At 30.8% G+C, this 9430-nt stretch overlaps 1 long non-coding RNA gene across 1 annotated transcript; it reads left to right on the top strand.

Moving 5' to 3' along the window:
- The first annotated feature begins 1363 nt into the window (after positions 1–1363).
- On the top strand, positions 1364–5274 carry LOC124372088. Its single transcript, XR_006923306.1, has 2 exons — positions 1364–2480; positions 3112–5274. It is a non-coding gene; the product is annotated as an uncharacterized LOC124372088 (long non-coding RNA).
- The last annotated feature ends 4156 nt before the right edge of the window (positions 5275–9430 follow it).

Genomic DNA, 9430 nt, shown 5'->3' with positions numbered 1-9430 from the left:
GTAGCATGACAGATGCTGAAGGTGAGTAGGCTTTGAGATTGTGAAGGAAGTCAGAATAAATTGTTTTAACGGATTACCAGTGTGCACTCGTAATATATATATATATATATATATATATATATATATATATATTTATTTATATATATATATATTTATTTATATATATATATATATATATATATATATATATATATATATATATATATTTATATATATATGCCAAGTCTAATGAATTACATTTTTTATTATATTTAGAGCAGATGAGTGTGCACCTTCGGTAAGCCCTATCCTTACCCATTACCAAGTCTCACAAATATATACATTTTGATAAAAAATAGATTGAATTGAATACGATTGCAATGGGTTAATGGGTTAGTTTCCCAAAAACAATTACTTGTAATTAAAGGTGAGTTCTAATAGTTTACTTCATTTTGAAGACCGTAAACAATACCTAGTGCTTACGAACTGTCTGGACAATTTTTTAACCTTATGAATCAATGGCAATTTGCCATTTGTGGCGCCTTGACTCACCTTTTGGTAGCACCCAAATAAAAACACCCATTGCAATCGTGGGCCCAAAATTCGTTTGTCGACTAATAGTATTACTTATCTAAGACTACCATCCTAGTAAAAAACTCTACCAACACACCCTGCCTTGGTGCACTACTCTCTGTTCTAAGAGGCCTCTTCCTTAATGGGTTTTTTTTATTTCCTTTCGCCCCAGGGGGCCAGAATGTGTTAAATTTTATATAAAACTCGAGTCTGCTCTGTCCACGGCATCTGGTATTGTGCTTCCCCATTATTAACAGGTACGTTTACCTCACAACTACTGATAACCTCACGACTGGTTGAGTCGGTCGCGTTGGGTCGCCGGGAGTCTCCCTGAGGAGGCCCTGGAGCCTCGTCACGGCACGTCGTCTGTATGTCAATATTGCGTCGCCCCGTCGTAAATCCAACCAGGGGTTATCTGCTCCTCACTAGGAGAGGAGCCACCAAAATTTCGAATTGTCTGCTGCATAGGTATTTTATTTAGTTAGTATGTTAATCAACTGGCAAATACTGGATACTTAATCCATCCTTAACCCTAACCCCTTAAAGGTCAATCTACTTTCGCGTTTCGTCCCCGTAGACACGGAGGTTGTGGCGCTAGCCGCGATGTTTTCTTTTCACCATAACTCAAGTAGACGTTACAAGAGCAAAGGTCGTACGTGTCTCGAGATGAGACAAGAGGCGGGTCGTTAATAGTTTCATTTATTCAGTTGGAGGTTAGTCAATATTATTGCATATTTAAATACTATTATAATTATATCAGTAATATATAAATTGTTATTTAAGTTGTTATTTGTAACAGTTTAAAATCAGTTCATCAAACCTGACGAGGGAACTAAACTAAGTTTACCCTCTGGGCATAATACCGTTTGATTCCGATATTTCCTTCATGAGCAACAATATCATATAAAATTAATAACTTCCATTATTTCGTCAAGTCCTGAACTCTTCATATGTAATAATTTATACATAAGTCAGAATAAAGTGATTAATTGTGGAAAATATCAAAACTTATACAATTATAAAAACTACAATTTTTTAAATTAGTTTTCATTCTGAAGAATAGTCGCACTGAATCGACTGTTACATAGAGAAAATAAAATATAGAGTTCTTGATCAATTAATTGAGTACAAACTTAGATGTGAGATTGATTATTAAGTATATTGCGACTATTGACTGAAATTCTCGCCACGTGTCAGATATGTAAGATTGATCATAACTCAAAATATGTTCTTGGTAAATGAACTTTTGATTAACAATCAAATTTCCTCCAACCACAACGCATTATAATATACTATTCGAAGTTTAACAAAGCCTAAATTGTGTCTTCAATATTTATATTACCATCACAGGTGCGCACGCTTCATTTATATCTATGAAACACTTATGCGAACAGAACAATAAATAGATATGTATAACTAAAACAAGGTACAGTAATACCATTTATTTTTTGGTTTTTATATATTCCAGCTGAGTAAGTTTTATCTTATTGAATGAGTAAAATCTTGTGGATTATTATAAGAATGAGAATATTACACGTCCTCTATGCGATTAGTTCCGTAGTAAAAGAAAAGCTTTTTCCGTAACGCAAACATTAAGAAATGGCTGAGATTTCCCATAAAGACCCAAGTTTTTTATTATAATATTTGTATTATATGAATTTTTATTTTTATTTTGTATTTCTTATTTTCCTAGATAAGAGATAATGAAGAAGCTGCATACAATGTTCAATTCAGTTAATTTACATAGAAACAAACTTAAAGAAGTGCTGAGGTGTCTCTAAGATAAGTATTACGAAATATGACAAATATGAGTATATTAAGTATGTTCTATGGTCAGAGCACGGCCATGCACGCTGACAATTCCCCAAGACGGAGGTGACGGCCAGATGGGCGCCCGAGGATGACAATGACGCTACCGTCACATTTTAGTGAGTACATCACATGTATGTATCCGCATGATAGGAGAAGATTCTAACATCGCTTTGTGACGTTAATGTCTTTTATATACCAAATTACAGGGATAAAGTCTACTTTTGGTTCCTTACTGATCACTTGAATAAAACTTCCGAAACCTTGGAAATTTCTAAATACTGTCGATACGTTTATTATAGATTATATACCTTAATGTTCCTATATATTAGTTCCATTTATTAGTTTTGTTTGTATGTTAAGAGTTATTTTGTTCACATGTGTCTTATTATAATTTGAACCATTTTATAATCACATTATAACCAATTGCGTGAAATCAAAAACACACACTCACTTATCATCTCTAAAACCATGAGTGGTGGAGACTAAAAAAATAAATATTTTGTATACTCTAGTAGCAGGTTTGATAGAAACTGCATCTGAATGTTGTAGGAGATCGGATGGATTTTCAAATATATCATGTCTAATATCAGTTTTTTTTTGCCGATTGTCATTGAACGATATACCAAGTTCACGAAAAAGTAACTATTATAAATATGGTGTCTGTTATATTTGTATTTATGTATATAAATTATTAAATAATAAATTAGTATGATTTTTTATTAATATGTAATATTTTTCGTTTTGCAGTGTCACAATTGCTGAAAAGGTTGACCCTCTAGGGAGGTTCTGGGCTTGCCAGCGTACGAAAACACTTCAAATTATCAAGTGACTTCTTGTAGTCCTTTTGTCCTTTCACATTTCAAGTACTTAGGAGAGTTCTGTACACTATGCCAACAACTGTTTATTTAATAGTAACTCTTCCATAATTTCCACAAATATACAGTCTGGTTTATATATACAATAAAACACATTTCTTATAAATAGCCACAAAAATGTATTTACAAACACCAAAATGATTAAGCAAGAGTGATTGAACCAAAATAAAACTGTATAATATTTTAAATTTAATTACACATATAGGCCTACTAGTAAGAGTAATGCAATATAGAATAAGACATATGTTTAGAAATATTGGCGACAAATGGAATATTGCTGTTATTATTTTGGGTAAAATATCAATCCAGTCATATTTATTAAAGGATACATTTTAGTAATTGAATAATAATAAAAAAATAAATCTCCTTCATAAATTAAAAGTTTTATTTTTCAGGGATATTTTTGAAGGTGTAGGGAAAAACAATAAAACAGTAATTTATAGCTAAATTATAATTAATTACCAAAGAAATAAGATGGGATGCTGAAGGATGATATTATTATTATTAGTGTTATTTAGAATGCTATGATTGTAACAAGAGTGGAAAAAATTTAATATTATCAATTCAAGAACAAATACAAAACAAACCATGCAATTATGCAAAGGCGTATAGCCAGTTGTTGACTTAATATCTCATGTACATTTACACTGCTTCCAATTATTAATATTAAACGTAATGTATTTTAGATCACCAGTGTATTTTTCGTAGAAAAATCTCGATAGAGAAAGAACTTGGCAGCTTCTTGGGAAAAAGAAATGTTATTAGTAAATTTACGGGATGCGTCCCTTCCATTCTTATAACGCTAACGCCTTTGCGGAAAGTACAACAATAAAGTACGATACAGCATGTTAAGGAAACCTTTTCTTCGGTAACTTGCTTTCTATATGGCGTATTTCACCATATACTTGGGGTTTTCTTTGGGTACAAATAATGCTTGCAAGGAAAATAGCACGTAGTTTCAACATAAAAAGTAGAAGATTACGTAAGCAACTATTTTTAAAATATTCCATTGCAATGATTATTAAAACGCATGTCATACTTTTAAAATTTTAAAATGTAAAAGTAAAGTTAAAAACTAACTTAAATCTTATTGCTTGAAAACCCTTTTATTCCCTTGGGTCCAGCACCCAAAGTTTCAGGAAAAGTCCTCTAACTCATGGTTATTGACGACGAACCATAAAATATAATAAAAGGGTGAGACGAAAGGTTCAGCCAAATTCGATGTCGTGGAGGCCGGTTGTGTCTAAGTCAAAAGCATTTATTTTAATATCGCTCCCAGCCTGAACTCCGATCTTTGGATGTAGGAATTACATAACATGTTCTAACCTGCCTATACAGTTATAACTTACGACCATAGAACTTTCTTCTAGATTCTAATATTTTCTTTTTTAACACAATTTTCTTTTAAAATTTAGAAAATTATTTAATTTTAAATTAACAATTTAGCACAATGCTGCAAAGCCGTACATATTGTGGGTTAAATATACTTTGTCGTTCAAATTAACCTCATATTTTCATTAAAAACATAACTCCTCAGTATATATGTTCAGAATGCTTTTTAATACCCGGAGATTAACAAATACTACGGTATAAAGTGGTGTACACACCATTGCTTTGGTATCGTGTCTAACACGTCTTAGTCCTCTCAATTGTGCAATGAGAATGCCTCTTAACCTAGATTACACTATATTATGTAGAATAGGTGTCCGTCTTTGATGTCCAATCAATGCAAAGAGTTTGTTCTAATGGTTTTTAAGTTTCAAAGCAGTACTTAAATGATAAAAGTTCTCGTCACCGAATTTTCACTTTCACTTTAAACTCTATTATTTTCGTTTATTCAACGAATAAAAATATCACGTATTAAAATATAACTTAGTGTGCAGATTGTGTTTTTTTTTTTCATTCTGTTATTTCTCATGGTTACTAATAAAATCAGTGTAAAATTATTCACTAATGCTCATTGAAAAACCACGGAAGTGACATGCTCAATCATCGATCTTATTGCTGCCTATTAAAATGAAGCTTCATAAACATTTTTAAGTATATAGGCCAGTTTATTTTTGACATTTTGATGTGCACATACAGACAGAAAAGAAATTGTTCCAGACCCATGAGACTTCTAAGTTTTATATAGGGTTATTGTTTCATTACACATGTTGATACGTTGGCAGAACAGAACAGTATTATGAGGAGATGCCAAAGCTATAAACACATTAGCGTAAATACAGAACATTTATCATAATCTATTGATGCAGTTCTTTCAATGTAATCGATTCACTAATGTAAACCCATTGTTCGTGCAGTCAACTAAGAGGCGGATGTTTATTGAAAGGTGTACTTAAGTAATAACGTTGATTCAGTGTAATCTTAATTGATAATATTATTTCAATTAAATTATCGAAAGAAGTAAAAACTCTCATTATATTTGGATTGCTATTTTTAGGTTTTTAACAAATCTACTTAAAATGCCTTTTTTAAATTGGAAGTTTATAAATGTATTATTCTCAACAGAAAGGAGAATTCCAATTTTTCCGATTTCATTTTACTTAACTTACCGTCATATTTTTATTATCCTATTTGTATGTACAGTGAAAAAATCCCAGTAATGCATTGCTATACCCACTAAAAATCTGCAAAATATAAAAGATATCTTAGGTCCATATAATTTTTAAATTACTCAATATCTAAATCGACTTTAAGTTTACAATATTATTAATTTCAATTTTGAATATCAGCCATCATCGAGCCATATTGTAAAATAATACAGTGGTATTGCAGTTTTATAGTATGAAAGTTGCATGGTATGACAGTTGTATGGTATGACAGTTGCATGGTTATGACAGTTGTCTGGTATGACAGTTGTAAGGTATGTCAGTTGTACCCAAACGGGTGTATTTCGCTGTGAGTATTTAGCATAGTTTTCGCAGGGTATAATATTTGTGATTTTACATAAATATAACTCTAAGCAATGGAGTACTTACAACTCGCTTCGAGATATAATAGCTTTTAGACAATGTTTTGACAGCTATGGACGTATTTACAATGTGGTCATTGGAAGCTACAAGTACTGAAAATTTTAAATTAGTACTTCAAAAGTATGAATATCTATAATCCTGATTTCGTACATATAATGTACGCCCTTGCTTATTAATCACTGGTTACTATATCACCATATTTTCTTAATTCAGTCTAGGAATTATTATATCAATTTTAGAATACTTCTTCCTACCCATATATCTTGTGTCTCTCCCCGGTAAAAGGAACGAACGATCCTCTCAATAATTTTACCCGCCATTAAAATTGACTTTTTTTACGGGATAACTGCTCTCTGATTGTAATTTGCATTGACAGTATGGTTTGTTGAGTTTCGTATATGTATCTGGTCACTACTGGTTATACGCCATCGCACAGATAAAAAAAAAATTAATTTCAAGTATCCAATTATAATAAGTGTCCAAATAAAAACTAAATAATTTGAGTTCAACTCTGCTGCCATTAATTAAAAAGCTATAAAAATCTATTATCGTAATTATTTGTAGCAAACGACGAGAGATAGTATTTCTTCACGATATAAATTCATAATTAAGTGTTTTAAAATAATTACAATTTAATTTTATTATAAAAGTATCTATACATTATTCCAATGTTATCAAAGCTATATGAGTGTAAACTTTTGTATAAATCTATCTAATAGATTTTTATTTGATTGAGTATCAACTCTATAAACACCCAAAATCCAAGTGTCATAACTTTTAAAGATCATTCTTTGCTTACTCTTGCATAATATTATTAAGATATATCATTATAATCAACTTTTATGCCAGTAATTTTTCCGATATTGCTGGATTTGATTAAGATTTTAAGATAGACGTTTTATGTTTGGATTATAAATCATTATTCTCAGTTATTATACATCGTAGATTAAAAGAAATCTTTTTTCTACAAATATTCGGTCATTTGTAGTCTTTATTCTTACACGTATTTTTATGCCTCATGAAATTTTCAGAGAGAGGCAGTATACAGTTGTAAGCAGTGTACAGTTGTGAGCAGTATACAACAATATTATGAAATGTAAACATTATAATTATCTTAATTATTTCATGAACCATATTGTTTGTTTATTAATAATATTGAAAATTGCATTACCATGGAAATAAATAAATGCAGACTTGAGTTTGATAGAATAGAAACTTGTTTTAATAAACTACTTGCATGTTTCACAAAAATATACAGAAATGTACACTAGCCATGAACAAAGATCGTTGGTTGGTGTTTATAATAAATTTAAAATACTTAAACTTTATTTATTACGTTAAAATAAATTTAATCCATGTAACATTCATACAAATATCGCATTAACTAACAACATTTATAAAATATACAGGTATACATATAACGCTGAATTGATGAAATATATTTAGCCCTATTTAAAATATACTTAACCTTCGTTACGTAAGGATTATATAATGTATTTGACTAGTATTTCTAGTATTGCAATTGCAGTATATAATTTAACCTTTTTTATGATAGATAGCAATAATGGTGGAGGCATTAGGCTCCTTTTTTACTCCAAGTTGGGTAAGAAAACGCCAACGTCCGATATGTCGGACGTCTGTTTTTTTTATTGTTACTGGCTACTGTTATGTTCAAATGCCGAAATATTCGGTATTTTGGTTGTTTAGGAGCAAAGGATAATGAAAGAAGCCATTTGAAGAACTTTGGATTTCTATTTTCGTCGTCTTTGACTAGAATTGACGAACTACCTAGACAGCTGTCAAAACCAGTTGATCGGGTTATGTTACTGAAATCTTCGTTGATCGTTGTTGTTTACAATTTTATTGAAAGTTTTTTGAAGTGTTACTTTTGTTGATCAAGGATAAAATGAGTAAAAGAGTTACATCTAACTCTCCTGTGAGTGAGGGAACAATAATTAACAGTCTAATCGAAGGTGGTGTACAAGTGCAAGACAAACTGAGTGACAATTTCCTTCTGAATTTATCAGATTCAGATGCCGAGAACGAATCTGATATTAGTGTTAGGGCTAGTGATGACAATCAAAGTGATGTGGATGACACTGATGACGATCCTGACTTTATCTTACCATCAGATAATGAGGAGTTATTAGATAGTGAGGGGATGTGGCACAGATAAGTTTACCTTCAACTTCCACTGGTAGGCCTAGAGGAGGCCTACCAGTTTTGGTAAAGTCCTCATAGTGCAGCTATGTTTTAAGGTAGCACCTTCAAATTTGGTATATGTTCAAAACAATTGCTCTAGTTTATAATGATATCATGCTCATAATTTTAGTATAATTTTAAAAATAAATTATCAGATGCCAAACACAATTTATATTTTTTTATTTATTTTTTATTTACATAATATTTAAAATTAAATAATGAGTTTGTTTCAAATTAATATGTCTTTTTATTATTTAAAACATAGCATTTAAATATGAGTAAATAAAATAAAAATTCATGCAAATCTAATGAAAAATAAAAAAGATACAGCATTTTTTGTAAATGAATGCACGACAGCGATTTTCCTCCTTGGCAATTTTGACTGGTACAATAAAAAAATGGCCGGCAGTAAAAGGGTTAAATAAAAGTGGTTTGTGGTATTTTGTTACATTTATTGCAGGCCAACACGTAGACAAGCCATGGATAAGCCTGATGGCAAACACTAAAGATAAATATTTGCCCAGTTAAGATTTGGATTCTGGTCTCTATCCTGTAAGGTCTTGTTTTCCGGTTCGAAGTCTTATAAAAGAGTTAACAAATTAATTAATTTATAAAATTAAAGATTTAAATCTAACATGTTTTGACATAAGATTACGATATATTATGAGATATTAAAGGCTTTTAATTAGTTTGTGGATTAATATAATATAGCGTTTCAAGTAAAATTTTGGAACACACATTTATGGTTAAAATAGTTGAAAGCGTTATAATTAATTGTTTATAGTTTTTTGGGCTCGTTACAACTGTTATCTCAAGGTTTTTATCACAAATACCCACAAACTAAAAGAGCGTCTCATATTCATTCCGGTTACACAAAGAACAAAACATGACTTTTATCTCATGAAACCAAGGTTTGTAATTCAAATCGACCAAATCTGCCCGCGCCTTAATTGCTCAGGACATAATATTCACGTCATAACAATCTTTCAGGAATGTCTTATCTCCAAGGTAAAG

This window comes from Homalodisca vitripennis, unplaced genomic scaffold, assembly GCF_021130785.1.
Source record: "Homalodisca vitripennis isolate AUS2020 unplaced genomic scaffold, UT_GWSS_2.1 ScUCBcl_2498;HRSCAF=7330, whole genome shotgun sequence".
In the NCBI taxonomy this organism is placed as follows: domain Eukaryota; kingdom Metazoa; phylum Arthropoda; class Insecta; order Hemiptera; family Cicadellidae; genus Homalodisca; species Homalodisca vitripennis.
This window is presented reverse-complemented; position numbering and strand designations above follow the sequence as displayed.